General features: G+C 37.9%; 1 non-coding gene across 1 annotated transcript; it reads left to right on the forward strand.

The window, feature by feature from the left end:
• Window positions 1-437: 437 nt before the first annotated feature.
• LOC131189440 (U6 spliceosomal RNA) lies at window positions 438-544 on the forward strand. Its single transcript, XR_009153045.1, has one exon. It is a non-coding gene; the product is annotated as a U6 spliceosomal RNA (small nuclear RNA).
• Window positions 545-19,339: the final 18,795 nt, after the last annotated feature.

Below are 19,339 nucleotides of genomic sequence, written 5' to 3' on the forward strand. Positions count from 1 at the left end.
GTTTATCCCGTTTAAAATTTTAAATAATATTTTCAAAATGTTTGGTGAGAACTGATTACATATCTAACTCAGTGGAGCAGATGGGAAACTTCATTTTAATTTACTGCTAGAAAATGAAACTGGGAAGCTGTTCATGAAGCAACATATAAGAGACCCTGTAGAATCATTAAATGCAAAAGAAAAGACTGTAATCATTAGATACTGGAAAAATAAATAAAGTTGTGCATTATTTAAGTCAGTGTTGCTATGAAGTTGGAAATAAACAAATCAGGTTATTAGTGACCTGTTTTAAAATTATGGCTGCAGTTTTGCTTTAAGAAAGATTTTACTGGCTGAAGATAGTCATGACTACAGACACGTGTTGTACATTATAATTATCAAATATGCTATATTAGCACTTGGTACCTTTATGAGATTAAAAATCAGGTTAATAATATGTGCTCGCTTCGGCAGCACATATACTAAAATTGGAATGATACAGAGAAGATTAGCATGGCCACTGCGCAAGGATGACACGCAAATTCGTGGAGCGTTCCATATTTTTAAGAGATATCAGATTGTCTTTGAATGATTAGGATGTATTATTTTTGATTGCATTGGGGGAGGTTAGGATTTGATGAGAAATGTAGGAGTATAACTGAGTTAGGAGGGAAATTTTTTTAGTATATGCTTGTTTTATTTTTAACTATACCTTGTGTTTGTTCTGGGAAGTCAGGGAGGGGGGAGGGGGGTAGAGGGGGAAAGGGGGGAATGGAGGGGGAAAAGTTTTTTTTGTAAAAACTTTTTCAATTAAAAAAAATCAGGTTAATAAATGTTGGTCTAAACAGTGTTATGCAACAAAAAGAAAATGTGTTTTGTTTCAGTTGTGGAATAAAATAGTTCTATTTGGAAATTCCATTGGACTAGTCTGTGTTAATTATATTTTGACAGTATAAAACTCAAACCATATTTATTGTTCCATGTTCTGACAGAGCAAAATTCAAGAGAAGGGGGTCAACCTATTTTCCAAAGCACCTGAAGGAATAATGGATGGAAACTGATCAAGGAGAGATTCAACCTAGAAATAAGGAGAAATTTTCTGACAGTGAGAACAATCAATCAATGGAACAGCTTGCCTTCAGAAGTTATAGGAGCTTCAGAAGTTCTGGAAGCTTTTAAGAAGAGACTGGACTGCCATCTGTCAGAAATGATATAGGCTCTCCTGCTGGGTGGGGGGTTGGATTAGATGACCTACAAGGTTCCTTCCAACTCTTGCTATTCTGTTCTGTTAGGTGATCTGGCCTATAGAACAACAGGAACTGAGAATAAGTCACTGGATGCCTTGTTTTTACCCCATTGCCTTCAGGATTACAAATTGTAGCCCATGCTCACTGCCACCAGCTAGCAAATATCAGAAAAATAACGTAACAGATTATTTTGGAATAATAAGCCATGGTTAGAATACAGTACAAGGTTGACTCAGCCTTCCATCCTTTATAAGGTAGGTAAAATGAGGACCCAGATTGTTGGGGGGGCAATAAGTTGACTTTGTAAATATACAAATAGAATGAGACTATTGCCTCACACACTGTAAGCTGCCCTGAGTCTTCGGAGAAGGGCGGGATATAAATGTAAATAAATAAATAAATAAATAAATAAATACTGCAAGCTATTTCTGCTGACTGCTGGCTGACTGCATTTCAGCAATTCAATTCTCACAGGCTCAAGTTTGATTCAGCCTTCCATCCTTCCAAGGTCAGTAAAATGAGGACACAGATTGGGGACACTATGCTGACTCTGTAAACCACTCAGAGAGGGCTGTAAAGCACTGTAAAGCACTATATAAGTCTAAGTACTTTTGATTTGAATCCATTAAAACATCCTATAAAAATATGGAAGCAATGCACTGTTTCCTATCCAAGCATCCAGAGATATTTTTTTTAATTGAGAGGATAGTAAGTAAAAAGATTGTGGACTGGCTTTGATGATATTTTTAAAGGACATATTAATTTCTGTGTTTCTTTCAAGAACCCAGAGAGCAGGTCACCTAAATTTAGTCCCAGTCAGTGCACTTAAATCAGCTTTCTTTTTAAAATGTTCTTTTAAAACACCACTTTAATCTGTGACTCCCTTGCACTTTCAGCCACCAGTTCAAGTATTTCAGGGCAGGTTGACCATCATCTGCAGTCAATGTGTTTATTTTATTTGCTGTTTTAGTCTATATAGTCACTTGCTTGCCATACAACTCAGGGTAGCTAACAAGGAAATGCATATTAAAATAATGCATATTAAACCAAAGTATAAAAATAGATCATGTTGAAGATAGTGCATACATTGGAACAAAAAAGGTTCATATTGTCGCCAGAAAAACAACCAATCTTAAAAGCTTTTTGAATGACAGGCAATGTTGGATCTTAGGAGGAATGATGTTCCGAAGGTTGGTGAGGTGATAGACAAACACAACTCCAGTCTCAAAAGATGACACTGCTTGAATAATGGGGCTTTGGACTTTTCAACCCTGTAAGTTATTAAATGGGCAGAGGAAGTTAGAGACAAATGGTTCTGCAAATAGCCAGGCCTGTGAAGGGCTTTGTAGGGAACCATCAGCAGTTTGAATTGCACCCACAAGCTTGATGAGAAAGTAATAGCAATAGCACTTAGATTTATGTACCGCCCCATAATGTTTTACGGCACTCTTTGGGTGGCTTACAATGTCAGCATATTGCCCCACCCCTCCAACAAACTGAGTCCACGTTTTACCAATCTCGGAAGGATGGAAGGCTGAGTCAACCTTGAGCCCCATCAGGATCAAACACCAGGCTGTGCTGGAGCTCAGCCACAATTGCAACTGCTTTACAACCAGCATGTCATATATTAATGGGGTTACTTGGGTGTGCCAAGGTATATCTACAACTGGCTGCTGCATTCTGGACAGCTGCAATTTTCAAATGGTCTTCAAAGGAAATTCCATGTACGGTATGTTGCAATAGTCTGTATACAAGATGACCAAGACACACGTTTCCTGATCCACAAATTGTGCACAAAATCCCTCCTATCTACAGCTGCTATTTGCTCCTTGAGCAGAAGCCATGAATTTAGGATGACCTCAAATTTTGCATCTAGAATTAAAAATGGAAAAGCTCCAGATCTAGGTGACTCCAAAATCTTCTTTCTGGGGTTCAACCAGTGATGGTATTCAACCGGTTCTATCCAGTTCAGGAGAACTGGTAGCGGCAGCTGGGGAGGCTCTGCCCACCCACCCGGATGTTATCACATCCCGTTTTTGATGCTCTGTGCATGCGGAAGGCTCTGTGCATGTGCAGAGGTGGCACATGTGCTCACATTTGCGAATCGGTAGCTAAGATAAGTGAATACCACCCCTGGGTTCAGCTTGACCCTTTCCAAACCCACTGCCTCTAATCGCAGAAGAAAGAACCTTAGAAGAACTTCTTTCTTCTAAAAGAACTTCTTTCTTTCTTTCTTCTAAGAAAGAACCATAATCATATCACTTGACCAGTCTTGACTTGAAATGTATCATTGGCTATCATCAGCATATCGATGAAACCAAACCCCGTGCCAATATATGATCTTATTCAGCAAATTCATGTAGATATTAAGCAGGACTGGAGAGAGAATCTAGCCCTGAAGCATTCTATGAAACAAGGACCTAGAGCTGGATCTCTCTCTCTCTACTAATCCCAAATGGAAACAGTCCCAGATAAAGGAGGAACAATTCCCAAATCCCACTAACCAATTTAGAAGGATATAATGATTGATGATATCAACAATTCCCGAAAGATCATGCAAAGTCAGAATGGATGCACAATTCTTATCCCGAGCCTGCTCTAGCTCATCAATAAGCACAATCATTGCTCCCTCATGATTGTCCCCAGGCCTAAACCCTGACTAAAAAAAAGATCCAAGGGGTTCCTCCAGAGGCCCCTGAATGTGCAGCCTGTGTCAACTCTGAAGCTAACCTGGCTGAAGCCATTTTTGACTTCAGTGTTGCTACACTGGAGTTGAGGGATAGGAGGTGGGGAATAGAGATAGCTGGGGTTTTGTAACCAAAACAAACCAAAACAATACTTTCTCCTGGGAACCAAGGACAGTCTCACACCTGGTCAGAGAGAGGAAGAGTGACGTTACCAGGCAACCGGATGGCACCCTGATTGGACCAAGTGACTGATTGGGAAAGGGGGAAAACTTTTACTTTTAATAGTTTAACAGAGCTGTGCCAATATAACAGAATAACAGAGTTGGAAGGGATCTTGGAGGTCTTCTAGTACAATCACCGCTTAGGCAGGAAACCCTACACCACTTCAGACAAACGGTTATGCAACATCCTCTTAAAAACTTCCAGTTTTGGAGCATTCACAACTTTATTTATTTATTTTGTCACAACATCATACAAAAAGATTATATAGTATATACACATATAAACACATATAGGAAGAAGAAAAGAAAAACAATAGGACAGGAACGGTGGGCACGTTTGTGCGCTTATGCACGCCCCTTATGGTCCTCTTAGGAATGGGGTGAGGTCAATAGTAGAAAGTTTTTGGTTAAAGCTTTTAGGATTATGGGAAGAGACCACAGAGTCAGGTAAAGTATTCCAAGCACTGATGATTCTGTTGCAGAAGTCATATTTTCTGCAATCTAGATTAAAGCGGTTTACATTAAGTTTAAATCTATTGGTTGCCCTTGTATTATTGCAATTAAAGCTGAAGTAGTCTTTGACAGGAAGGACATTACAATAGATGATTCTGTGAGTTAAACTTAGGTCTTGTCGAAGGCGACGGAGTTCCAAGTTTTCTAAGCCTAGGATTTCAAGTCTGGTGGGATAAGGTATTTTGTTGTTTTCAGAGGAATGGAGAACTCTTCTTGTAAAATATTTCTGGACACGCTCAATTGTATTGATGTCAGAGATGTGGTGAGGGTTCCAAACAGGTGAGCTGTATTCTAGAATTGGTCTAGCAAATGTTTTATATGCTCTGGTTAGTAGTGTGGTGTTTGGGAAAAGAAGCTACGCAAAATTAGGTTTACAACTCTTAGAGCTTTTTTTGCTATGTAGTTGCAGTGGGCTTTGGCACTTAGATCATTTGACATGAAAACTCCAAGGTCTTTAACGGGATGGGGGTCGTCTGTAAGGTAATGTCCATCTAGTATGTACTTAGTTTTAGAGTTCTTTTTTCCTATATGTAAGACTGAGCATTTGCTGGTTGAAATTTGAGCTGCCAATTTTAGACCAAGCGTTAGATGGTCAAGGTCGTTTTGAATGATAGAAGTGTTGTCTGTGGTGTTAAATAGTTTGACATCGTCAGCAAAGAGAACACAATTACTTGAGATATGGTCACAAAGATCATTAATGTATAGAATAAAGAGTGTTGGTCCAAGGACGCTGCCTTGAGGAACGCCACTCTTGACAGGAACAGGATTTGATAAAGCATTGCCAATTTTGACCACTTGTTGTCTGTTAGACAGAAAAGCAGATATCCATTTGTGGAGGGGTCCTGAGATGCCATAGGATGTTAGTTTAAGGAGAAGTTTATCGTGTACTACTGAGTCAAAAGCTTTGCAGAAGTCTATGTAGATTGCATCTATTGATTTGCCTTGATCTAGATTTGAAGTCCATATGTTTTTGCAGTGGAGAAGTTGTAAGTTACATGATAACTTTTTCCTGAAACCAAATTGTTTGTTGGAGAGTAGGTTGTTAGTTTCTAAGTGTGAGGTAATGGATTGGTTGATGATAGATTCCATGACTTTGCAGGTGACGCAGCAAAGGGAGATCGGTCTGTAGTTTTCGACTAAGCTGGGGTCTCCTTTTTTGAAGATGGGGATGACTGTGGCTAGTGACCAAAGTTTGGGAAGAGAACTGGTAGTGAAAGCTTTATCAAAGATAATACTTCTGGGGACAAGTTTTTCCACTGATTAATTGTTCTGTCGGGAAATTTCTCCTTAGTTCTAAGTTGCTTCTTTCCTTGATTAGTTTCCACCCATTGCTTCTTGTCCTGCCCTCAGGTGCTTTGGAGAAGAGCTTGACTCCCTCTTTGTGGCAGCCCCTGAGATATCGGAACACTACTATCATGTCACCCCTAGTCAATATGATAATATGATATATCCAATAAAACTATTCTTTGAGGAATTTACCTGCCTCGGAATTTTGTTTGCTATGTAATTATTACTTGGAACCTGACAGCCTGACCACTTTCTCAACATTTTTTTTTTTTGCTGGAATAAGACCATTAGCTAAAGAAGTAACTAACAGCAAGTGTTAGTTCCCTACCCTGGAGATAGATCTAGCAGAAAACCCAAAAAGCCTCCATGTCCATTTTCTGATTGCTTATTTGTACCCTATGACTATCATTAAGTGTTGTACCTTAGAATTCTTGATGAACGTATTTTTCTTTTATGTACATTGAGACCATATGCACCAAGACAAATCCCTTGTGTGTCCAATCACACTTGGCTAATAAAGAATTCTATTCTATTCTATTCTATGTCTGACTACATGCCCTGACATCCTACATTTTTAGCTGAGAACAAAAAGGCAATAATGAATTATGCACCCTTCATTGCTTGGCAACACCCCCTTTCCCAAAATTGTTATACTTGAAGTGCCCTAGTATTAGAAGAGCTCGGCAAACAAGCTAAACCAACACATTCAAACATGTCTTTGCAACAACATTCATTATGGACCACATCAGTAGTGCACAAGAGCATGAACAATGGATGAAAGAGCCTTCATTTTTAAATGCACTCTAAAATCTCTACAAACAGCATGTCACAAGATAATTCAAAGTGCAGTAAACAATGGAAGCTTAGCAAGTCAATCAAATACAATATAGGGCATTTTATCTTAGCTTTTTAAAAATGCATTCGTGCTCCAGAAGAGCCAACACTCAACCAGCCAGTTCTGTATGTACTCTTCTATCGTGTTGGTTGTGCAGATTTTAGAATGTTTTTGAAGACAAAGAGCACTATTTTTAAAGGCATCCTAAGTCTCAACATTAACAGAATGTAAGAGTGTAAATAGTTCACAAGGGACAACTGAGCTCAAAAAGCCAATGGCATGAGTAGCATTTGCCTTCACATGCAACATTAGATCGTGCCCATTATTTTAGGCTGATTAGGGCAAACCATGGATTTATTAGGACTATTCTGTAAAAATCAGAAGTAAAGTTAACACCTGTTTAAAGTTAACACCTGGATTTATTGGGACTATTCTGTAAAAATCAGAAGTAAAGTTAACACCTGTTTCTGAAGGTATATCAACACTTTTGGATATTGGTAATAATAATATACAGTTCTGGGCTGCATAAACAGAGGGATAGAATCAAGATCATGTGAAGTGTTAATACCACTTTAATAATGCCTTGGTAAGTCCACATTTGGAATATTGCTTCAGTTTTGGTTGCCATGATGTAAAAAAAATGTTGAGACTCTAGAAAGAGTACAGAGAAGAGCAACAAAGATGATTAGGGGACTGGAGGCAAAAACATATGAAGAATGGTTGCAGGTACTGGGTATGTCTAGTTTAATGAAAAGAAGGACTAGGGGAGACATGATAGTAGTGTTCCAATATCTCAGGGTTTGCCACAAAAAAGAGGAAATCAAACTATTCTCCAAAGCACCTGACAGTAAAACAAGAAGCAATAAGTGGAAACTGATCAAGGAAAGAAGCAACTTAGAACTAAGGAGAAATTTTCTGACAGTTAGAACAATTAATCAGTGGAACAACTTGCCTGCAGAAGTTGTGAATGCTCCAACACTGGAAATTTTTAAGAAGATGTTGGATAACCATTTGTCTGAAGTGGTGTAGGGTTTCCTGCCTGGGCAGGAGCTTGGACTAAAAGACCTCCAAGGTCCCTTCCAACTCTGATATTATTATTATACTTCAGGCCAATTGCAAGATCTATTGACATAGGCCTTGCTCGACTTCATCTCATAGTGCATATTATTGGTTTCTGGTGGTGTTGAAAGGTTGGGCAAGGCATGCTCTAATTGGTTTCATTTTATTCATTTATTTATTTATTTGTTTTTGTCACATTTTTGGCCTTTGAATTCTTTCTGCTATTGTCTTGAAGTTCTGTTTCAGGGACATTTGGTATTTTAAAATGAATGATGTATGCAGTTTGCAAGGGTGGGGATGGGGATGGGGCTAATTAAAAACTGAATGTTGTAGGAGATGTGCCTTACATCAAAACATTGGGAGAACCTTGTTTATCTCTCTCATTTGCTTTTTAGATGCCTAGAGAAAAATAGGGACAAGTAAATACACAAGCAGTAAAAAAAAATGATAGCAAGGGAAAGAAGAGAGAATAGCTTAGGCATGACAGGTATAGAGATATAGAGACAGAGATGGACTGGCACAAAAGAGAAAGGGGTGGAATATCTACCCACAGGGCAAATAGGAAATAGGGACAGGAGAGTAGATGGAGAAGCAAGAAATAGCTAGCCACACATATAATAGGGATAGACAGATATTCTGATACCCAAGGAAGGAAGACTAGGACTGGTATTGTATTCAGAAAGTCAGGAAAGGAATGGGTTTGATGTCCCAGTACAAATCAATTGAGGAATTCAATGGCCACTCTAGCTAAGAATTCTAAAAGCTGCATTTTCAACACAACTAAGACCTATCAAGGTAGGCAAAGCAATATTCAAACGTTCTTCATGACCCAATCACCATAAGTTCATTGGTGACTGCTGCTTTGAGTTTTTGTAAGCATACACTGAGGTGATAGTATCCACCAGGTCTACATTCTCTTCTATAGGTCTGTTTTTTGACTTAGCTTCCATTTTTTCCAGGCATCAGAATTTCTCCAGTGATTCTTGCCTTTGTATCTACTTGTCTATTTTTTTTAAAAAAAACTATTATGAATGCTTCCAGTAAAAAGTCACAAAATAAACCAGAGTTTTCAATATAAGGGTTTCCAAGATCACATAGCAATGTATTGTGTGAAATTTTGTAGACCTTGAAAGATGAATGTTCTTGGTTAAGGATATTTTTTGTTCCCTGGTGCAATTGCTTTTTGTTGTTGTTGTTATTGTTAGAGATAAATCAAAATTATTATAAACAAGGTTAGGAAAGCATGCAAAGTACAGCCCTTGCTGGAATTATTTCCAAACCTATAATATGGTAGTCACAAGAGGATTCAGTATTTTCTTAGGTGTAATTAAGAGGCATGTTGTGCATTGTGAATGTGGGATCTCTGCTTTTCCTTTTATTTCATGTGTGTCCGCATGTGCACACAAGTGTACTGAGAAACATAAGGCAGGATGTATATGCTGTTTTCTGAATCACATGAGTATCTGAGGATTGTCCACACCCCCAATCTGATCCAGTATGCAAAGCATGGCTTTTGGAATTCTTTCCACTCCTTTAATAGAAGGCGACTGATACACTGGTTAAGGTTCAGGACTACAAAGAGGACGATCCAAGTTCAGTTCCACTCCCTTCATGAAAACTAATTGGCTGACTTTGGACCACTCGCCCAACCCAACCTTCCTCATCTTCTTCTGGGTAAAAATGGGATGAGGAAGCACAATGTATGCTTTGAGCTTTGTAGGATAGTCAAGATTTAAATATAACAATAGAGATGCTTTGGTCACATGACCTGGAAGAAGAAGGGGGATGGAATAGAGCAGAGGTGTCAAACTCACATCATCACGGTGATGTCACGTGACGTATCAGGACTTTTTCCCCCTTTGTTAAACCAGGCGTGGGTGTTGCTAGCATGTAATGCATCCGGGCTGCAGGCCATACGTTTGACAGTCCTGGAATAGGAGGATCTTTTTCTGGAATGCTTTTCTATGTAGCTCCTTTGTATATTTAGACCTACTTTTCAACTCAAGATTTCTTTTCTTGGCCTCTCCTACCCCAAGCATGGTTCTATTTTGTTCAGTTTCAGGAGCATTACCCTACTGAGGGACAGCTACACCAACAGGCAGGAGGAGTCCCTTATAAGTTCTTTCTCATGTTCTGTTGTGCTGAAATAATTAAAAACCAAGCAGCAAATGTTCAGGAATACTATTACTACTATCATTATATATCATTATATATGAGTGCCAAAGAATTGAGGTCTTTGAACTATGGTGTTGGAGAAGATTCCTGCGAGTCCCTTGGACTGCAAGGCGATCAAACCAGTCAGTCCTAGAAGAGATCAACCCTGACCGCTCTTTAGAAGGCCAGATCCTGAAGATAAAACTCAGATACTTTGGCCACCTAATGAGAAGGAAGGACTCACTGGAGAAGACCCTAATGCTTGGAAAGATTGAGGGTAAAAGAAGAATGGGGCAGCAGAGAACAAGGTGGCTGGATGGAGTCACTGAAGCAGTAGGCCTGAGCTTAAATGGACTCCAGAGGATGGTAGAGGACAGAAAGGCCTGGTGGAACATTGTCCATGGGGTCATGATGGGTCGGACATGACTTCGCAGCTAACAAAATCATTATATATCACTATATTTGCATGTATAAATAAATAGATTAGCCAGGAGAAAAGTTATGTTTGGAAATATTTGTTATAAACTCTTGCTATCTTGGTAATCTGAAACACTTACAGTGTATAATGTCAGATTTTAAATTTATTGTCTTGCACTTTAAAAATGTAGTGGGAGCAAATTCTATAAAAACTCCCTGAACTATCATTCTGCAGACTAGCAATTTCTAATTAGCCACCATGCTCCTCTGCAAATCTCCCCCCCCCCCCCGTTGCTCTGTCAAATTGTCTCAGTCCTGTCCCTGTCCTTAAGGGAGAAGCAGGAGTTTGGATTGTCAATTTAATTCTTGGATTCTCACTGCAGCTTCAAGCTGGACTGCAAATTAGTTCAGCGGGTGATAAGGTTTCTCTTGACCTGCCATCACTGGCCACTAAAGCAGCCATCGTCTTTCCCCCAAGAAATTGAATTTCCCTCATTAAGTGTATTGGAATAAAGCCAGACATATGGGATTATATCCTGTAGGACAGAGAAAATGAAACATTATCATCGTCATCATCCTGTCAGTGGAAAAATGGCAGGTGCTTTGTGAAAAATTACCCTAAACTGTTGTTCCTAATCTGCATGCAGCACAGCAAACTTTTTCTGTGCATTGAGGTTGTTCTCTGTGTGTGGTTCTCTTTTTAAATGGCATTTGAAGTGCATTTGCACCCCAAGAGCCAATAGTATTCAGAAATAAAAACGTTTCTATTGAAAACGAATGGCTCCATGTCAATGGATTTCTTTCTTTTCTGTCTTCAGGTGGCATCAAATAAATGTCAATGACAAATGAGACTTAGTCGAAACGTCGCCAAGACACTTCCAATTTTACGCGGGAGAAAACCCGAATAACCAAAGACCTACAACCAAAGACCTACATATATATATATATATATATATAAAAGAAACAGGAATATTGATTATAAAAAAGAAACGTATGTAGCATCTTTGCCGCTTTGGAGCTGTGAAATTGCACAAAGCAACCAATTCATTTCAAAATGGGTGCTCTTGAGTAGACTTCAAGAAATTGTGGTGAGATTCCTGAACCAAAGCATTCCACACAGCTTGGTTTTGTTGTTTGTTCCACCCACCACTTCCTTTTGGAGTTATGTTGTATGTTTTCACTTAGGATCCATTCTGAGTTTAAGTACAGATTTATTCTTAAATGTAGTCTGAATTATTGTTGTGTTAGAACTGAATCATGCACCAGTCATTCAGTCAAACCTACTGAGATCTTATTTAAATGGTGTTCCAGGATGATAGTCATGTCACCCACAGAAGAAATTATAGCTATAGTCAGAAATATTGTAAAGGATATGTTTTATTCTTCCTATTTACAATTGGTTTCATTTTTCATAACTAAATCAGCTTTGCAGAGATCTTCAGAGAATGCTAAAATGTTATTTTGTACAAGATATTATGAGGAAAAGATAAGCAACAGAATATAAACACAAATAATTACATTAATCTGCTGGAATGCTAAAATATCAATTGGTTTAAAAATCCAAAACAGATCTGACTGCAGTTGCACACACTGTCCTTCTAATTTAAACTATTTAAAGTAAACTCTATGCTCTTGAAGGTGACCCAGAAATGCTAGCTGACTTGCCTCCAAAATCTGGAAACCTAATTTCAATCTTGGGTCAATTGCACAAACTACTCTCATTTGTTTTATTGATATTTATATTGATTGTTTCCTGATTGCTATTTGTACCCTATGACTATCATTAAGTGCTGTACCTTATGATTCTTGATGAACGTATCTTTTCTTTTATGTACACTGAGAGCATATGCACCAAGACAAATTCCTTGTGTGTCCAATCACACTTGGCCAATAAAAAATTCTATTCTATTCTATTCTATTCTATTCTGTTCTGTTCTATTCTATTCTATTCTATTCAATTCATTTTAATAGCAATCCTATATTTTATTGTAAAACAATCATGTAACATTTCTGTGCCCAGATCTAGTGTTTACTTGTACCTTCCATGGCTTAGCATAGTTTATATATCTCTTTTGACATGCAGTGGAGACTTCCTTCTTCCCATGCCTGGCAGCTAGAGCCGCAGTATTGATTTAAAATAAAATATTTTTTTTTAAAAGAATGGATAGACAAATTTCTGTCAGAATGCTGTGATTTGTATGAAAATATTAAAATCTCAGGAGACTTTTGTGGAATAGGTGCCCATGATCAGAAAATGTTTCCCAACTCTGATATTTTATCTTTCTCATTATTAGCTTTTCCAACCAATGGGGTCCTGAACTTTCTTTTGCCAGTTGGGTTTGGTGTTGGAAACATGTGGAGGAGGCCTTCATCCTGCAGTGGATAGACAATGGCTAGATGTCAAGGATGAAATTTTGGCAGCTATGTGGCTCTGCATTTCAACTCTCCATTAGAGCAGGGGTCTCCAACCTTGGTCCCTTTAAGACTTGTGGATTTCAACTCCCAGAGTCCCTTAGCCAGCAAAGCTGGCTGAGGAACTCTGGGAATTGAAGTCCGCAAGTCATAAATGGACCAAGGTTGGAGACCCCTGCATTAGAGTAAGGAAGGAAGCTTTCGAATGGGTTAGATGGAAAAATGAAACTTCGATTCCTCTGAAGACTGTGAGGGCCTGGAAACTTTTCAAGGACATCCTAACAGGTGTGGAGTTTGAAGCAGAAGGTTCTGATAACAAACAGAATTTATCTACATGGACGATGCGAGAGCCTGGGGGTTTGGCTGGGAAAATTGTTGTTTAATTCTATGAACTGGCATTTCAGAATCTGAGAGTTAGTTTTGCCTCGACGTTACCATGCAGTATATTCAATAAACAGTAAGATATTCTGAAATGAAAATGATCTTGGAGTTTCATTTGAATTCTCAAGCTGGATATTGACATGGTAATGATGTTAGCTTTTAAATAGCAGGTATTAATGTCCCACCAGTTGTACACCAGTAGTACAGAAGTGAGATGGTAATAGCCTAAGCAAGCCATCATGACCAATGCAAGTTTTATATTCTTGGAGTATTATTGATTGATTGAAAGAGCTGGTTTCAATCTGATGTCTGAAAATATCTGTGTTTCACTCTGACAGAACCATTGTTATCACCTTTTGACTGGAAAGTTACCTGATTATGGAAGAACTGCTGGGAAAGAGCTAAAGGGCACTTTGCCGAGTGTAGAAGAAGCTCAGCATGGGGATATTTTGCCACTATTTCATCCAAGAGAAGAAAGCCAGCTATGCTATCAGGAATAACATCCTTGAATTCTGAGGCAAAGCCTCTACTCTCATAAATGGGTTGTTTGTTGCACACCACATTACATTTCAGATGTTGCTTGCAGGCTCGCCCTGTCATTGCTTTCTTGTATATTTTATTTCTTTGTCAGAACATCAAAGGCCAGTAGCACCTCTCAATATTAATGAGCAGGATGTCTGAAGGATTTCATACTTATAAATTGGATTTGCTGGGATTTAAGAATGTTAAAAGAACAGCAGGAGTTGTCTTGAAAGAATTGGGTTTGTATTAGGTAACCTGAAATAGAATTGTCAGTGGACAAGTACTTAGAGTGGGGGAAAGGCATAGTGGGGGAAAGGACCAAGGATTGAAGTATGAGCTGTGGAAAACCCAGTCATCGGTAGCCAGTACATATTTTCCAGTACACCTAACTATTGCTTAGATTGGTAAATAAAATGCTACCCAATTGCTCTTGATGGTTAAACATTGTTGGCAGAACAGTGCATTCTTAGACAAGGCAGTTTTGTGTATGCATCTGTCACCCAATTTACTCTCCAGGTTAATTCATATGGATATATTAATCCAAGTGCTGGTTTTGTGAACTTACTTACCCACTAATATATTCCATTGAAAGCTATTTGTTTTCAGATCTTATGGCGGCTCACCTCAGGCATTAGGCATCTCAGGAAATAAGGAATAATTTTCTGCCAGGCATTTGTTTCTGAATTTTTTGTGTGGCCCTAGTGTATCTAGGCTGTAAAAATCCAGAAGACCATTAGATAGCTGCAAAGAGCTAAAGTTCCTGTGTCTTGTGTCCAATGGTCATCTGAATTTTGCAGTCCAATTCTGGCAGGCTTAGTTTTAGGTTCCTAGATTCTTAGATCAGGAGGAATCTGCTTTCCCCTTTTCAGACCAACAAAAATAGCATCATATGAAGTCTGCCACAAATCAAGAAACCTTATGCTTTTTAATAAAATTTGTTAGCTAGAAAAGAATTTTCCAGACTCATTTTTGCTTTTGTAGACTACAGTAACTCTCCTACAATAATTGATGAAAGAGAACCGCTGTGATTCACACAATTAGTTAATTATTTTGTAATCTATGTACTATTAAAATGCTCTTATTTGTTTCTGTGTAAACTTTAACTGGGCAAAATAGTGTATTGAAGGGCAATGGTTTTTGAACCGAGATACCTTAAATCGGCTAACTTACAGAGCTGTACCCAAAATCTGGAATCCAGGACTCCCATGATATTAAAATTTGATAAATTTTACAAAACATTTACTGACATAAAATTTAGAATAAAACATTTCATGACATAATACAAAATGTCAAAAAACATTCTCTGTGATCAACACCTAACATTTAACTATGCCATACAGTTCAGTATGGGCTATTTTCAAAGCAGACATGTCTCTGAATATGTCCCTGAATTTTTAAGAACTTATCTAGCAAAGGCAATACATCAGAAGCTCTGCTATTGTTGAAAACTTTGGGGAAAATATCTCTGAAACAATGATCTAGTGGATCACCGGTTGTCTGGAAACTTCTAAAGATTGATCAACAGGAAGTTGTTGCAGGTTATCTAATGTATTTTTCAGAGTATAAGATGCACTCCCCCCCTCCCCAAAAGAGGGTGAAAATTTGGGTGCATCTTATACACTGAATGTAGCCCCGCTCACCTGCCAGCCCCCACTCTTTAGCCTCTACCTCCCAGCAATTTGCCTCCTTGCAAACAGCAAACAGCCTATTTCAGCTTAAGCACAGCCTGATTAGTACACGCAGCTGATTGTCGATTGGATTGGCCTCCTGACTATCAGCTGTTTCAAGCTGCAGGGATTGCCATTGCCTATTGCCGCTTCCGCTTGCCCCATTTTTGGCCAACACAGTTTGCTGTTTGCTGCAAGGAGGCAAATTACTGGGAAGCAGAGGCAGATTTTTTTTCTTGTGTGCTAATCAGGCTTTTCTGAAACTGAAACTGAAATTGAAACAGGCTGTTTGCTGTTTGCTGCAAGGAGGCAAATTGCTGGGAGGCAGAGGCAGATTCTTTTTCTTGTTTTCCTCCTCCCCAAAAGTAGGTGCGCCTTATAATCCGGAGCGTTTTATACTCCGAAAAATATGGTATTTATTTATTTATTTTTATTTATTTTATTCGATTTTTATACTGCCCTTCTCCCGAAGGACTCAGGGCGGTGTACAGCCATATAAAAAATCCACAATATACACATTAAAACAAGATTAAAACAAAACATATTACAAAGTGGCCGGAATTTAAAAGCAATTTAACAAATCTTAAAATATAAATTACCCCAATTAAAATTTAATAAAACTTTTTAGGCCAGTCCCGCTTGAATAAATAGGTGCGTTTTCAGCTCACGGCGAAAAGTCCGAAGATCAGGCACTTGACGTAAACCAGGGGGAAGTTCGTTCCAGAGCGAATGGTAGTCTTCATTAAACCAATATCCATAGGTTATGTATCAGAAAGAGAATTTGAGTCAAGGAAAAAAGAGAGTTGTGATCTTACTGGTATGTGCCATCCCAAGAGCTCAGAAAACACTTTAAATTCCCATGAGCCTTATATACAGATAGTTGTTGTAACTGTAAAACTGTAAAATTCTTCCAAGGGACTCATTTTAGCTTCAAAGTAAACAGTTCTTTTTTTCTATCAATGGTGTTTTCTTTGAAAAATCCCTTTGCAAACTTTTAGTTCATAATGGTAATGGATGGATGGATGGATGGATGGGTGAAAGGCTAGATAGATAGAAGAGATAGATAGAAGAGATAAATAGATAGCTAGATAACGAGAGAGAGAGAAAGAGAGATTATTTTATTTTATTTGTTATATGCCACCTATTTCGCTGTCAGATGACTCTAGACAGCTTATAAACATTGTAAAAACAGATAGAAAACACTAAAATATTAACTATTAAAATGAACAGAAATTAAATAGATTAAAAAATTAAATATTGATATTAATTTATGCTCCTGGACCAAAAATCCCTTAAATTTTTGTTTCATCTCTCATGCTGCAGAGAGTAAAAAAAAAAAATAACACCATGTATCAAACACTATTTTGGAAAATAGTACTCTGTATCAAAAACCATGTACAAAAGCACTAGATTCCAAGGGAAAATCTCTGTAAGTGGCAAACAAAATCTCTAACAAAACTTTTGGGAATCACAGAATGTTTTTTTCTAGAAAGAGTCTCATTTGCTATTCTGATTTCTAAAAAGATACAAGAAAGAAAAAAGAAAATGGTCAGAATACTCTTTTTGGAATAGAAAGAACAGACAAACAAATTTTTAAAAAACTTAATTGAATCTGCCTACTTTGTACCAGTGTGTTACTAAATTAGTAAAATTAATAAGCTTAAAGTTAATAAATAGAATCCAAGAAAGAAAGAACCAGCTTAAAACTAAGGAGAAATTTCCTGGTAGTGAAAACAATTAATCAATAGGACAGCTTGCCTTCAAAAGCTGTAGGTGCTGAATCACTGGAGGTTTTTAAGAAGAGACTGGACAGCCCTTGTCTGGAATGGTATGGGGTCTCCTGCTTGGGCAGGGGGTTGGAGTAGAAGGTCTCTTCCAACTCTGTTATTCTGAATTGTCTGTAAAAACACTACAGTGACATGACAATGACCTGCACATGATGACATCATGACAATGCAACATTTACATATTTGTATCATGATGTCTGACACAAGTATGTAATTCATGGCATTTATGCGATGATGTTATAAAATACTTGCTGTCATTGGTCCACGGTGGATGCTGTTGTTAGCCAAATGGCTAAATATAACAGATGTATCTCCTGGCTGACAAGCTTCACCCACACCTTTTCTCCAGTTAAGACTGTACATTCCAGCCAGGATAAAATAAAATAAAAATTAGGAAACTTGGGTTTGTTTTGCTTCTATGGTGTATCCTGTAGTAATCCTTTCATCAAACTATTAAGTTATAAGGTATTGAAGCATGATTCAACTTTTACTAACCTGATGCAAACTGTAGAGTCATCATGGTATTAATCATCTCCAAGGTGATCTGTATTTCCATGGAAACTGTGATGTTTGTATTCTGTATGTTGGCTGGTGTTCAAAGTTTGGAATCTTTCAGGAAGTAAGCCAACTGATTAAAAATGTTAAATCCCCATCATGAATTTTTCAACCCATCTGTAAAACTGAGTCAGTCATTTATTAAAATAATGACTAAATCATAAGGAAAATTAAGTAAGTAGATGGGAGAAAAAGTCTCCATACTGAATTTATCCATAAGTAAGCAGATATGCATATGCACTCACATACGATGTGAAATTGTCAATTATAATTGTTATCTCTTAAATGTTTTGGGTATCCTTCAGGCTTCATAATTGCACCAATAAGGAGTTATTATTTTTTCCCCAAGGATAGTATATACAGATAGAGAGGTAGTTCTACTGCATCAATTTGACTGGCAAATTCTATTCTCTATCACTCCCAAAGACTACTATAATATTTTCTTGCTCAAAGTCAATAGAGTTATCAAACTATATGTACCACAAATCACCACCAAAATCAGGAGAAACAAATTACCCATATCAATAAGAAAGCTCCAATCCAAAAAAAAAATCCCTCTGGCGAAAAAACAAAATTGGCTATGTAGCTAACTTTAAAAGCCACTACAAAAATATATGCCACCAAATAAAGATTGAATACACCAATTACCATATTAAACAAGAAAACCTTCTGCGCACAAAATCCAATTGCACTTTCTATAATTTTGTAAACAACAAACTTAAAGATTCGAGATCCATCCCACCCCTAAAAGGATCTAACGGTAAAGAATGCAATGATGAAGCAGTTAAAGCAAACCTCTTTAACACATTCTTCAGCTCAGTCTTTTTTAACAGCAATGGCTCATGCCCAACATTTCCTAGTCGTACCAATAATGACTACAACGATCTAACACAAATAGATTTCACAGAAGATAATGTTGAAAAGGCGCTACACAGACTGAAACCATCTCTATCTATTGGACCTGATGGACTATGTGCATACTTCTTAAAAAAGCTTTCCACTGTTATAGCAGACCCGCTAAGCATAATCTTTGAAAAATCTTTCAGGACCAGCTCCCTTCCCAATCTATGGTCACTAGCCACAGTCATCCCTATCTTCAAAAAGGGAGACCCCAGCCTAGTTGAAAATTACAGTCCAATCTCTTTATGCTGCATCACCTGTAAAGTAATGGAATCAATCATCAACCAATCCGTCACCCTCCACCTAGAAACAAACAACCTACTCTCTAATAAACAATTTGGTTTCAGGAAAAAAAATACCCTGTAATCTACAATTTCTACACTGCAAAAACATATGGGCTACAAATCTTGATCAGGGCAAAGCAATAGATGCAATTTACATAGACTTCTGTAAGGCCTTTGATTCAGTAGTACATGACAAACTACTTCTAAAACTAAAATCCTATGGCATCTCCGGACCCCTCCATAATTGGATAACTGCGTTTCTGTCAAATAGGCAACAAGTGGTCAAAATAGGCAGCGGCCTATCAAATCCTGCACCTGTTAATAGCGGTATTCCCCAAGGCAACGTTCTAGGTCCAACACTCTTCATATTAAACATACATGACCTTTGTAATCATATTATAAGTAACTGCGTTCTCTTCACCGATGATGTTA

The sequence above is a fragment of the Ahaetulla prasina genome, chromosome 1 (genome assembly GCF_028640845.1).
Source record: "Ahaetulla prasina isolate Xishuangbanna chromosome 1, ASM2864084v1, whole genome shotgun sequence".
In the NCBI taxonomy this organism is placed as follows: Eukaryota; Metazoa; Chordata; class Lepidosauria; order Squamata; family Colubridae; genus Ahaetulla; species Ahaetulla prasina.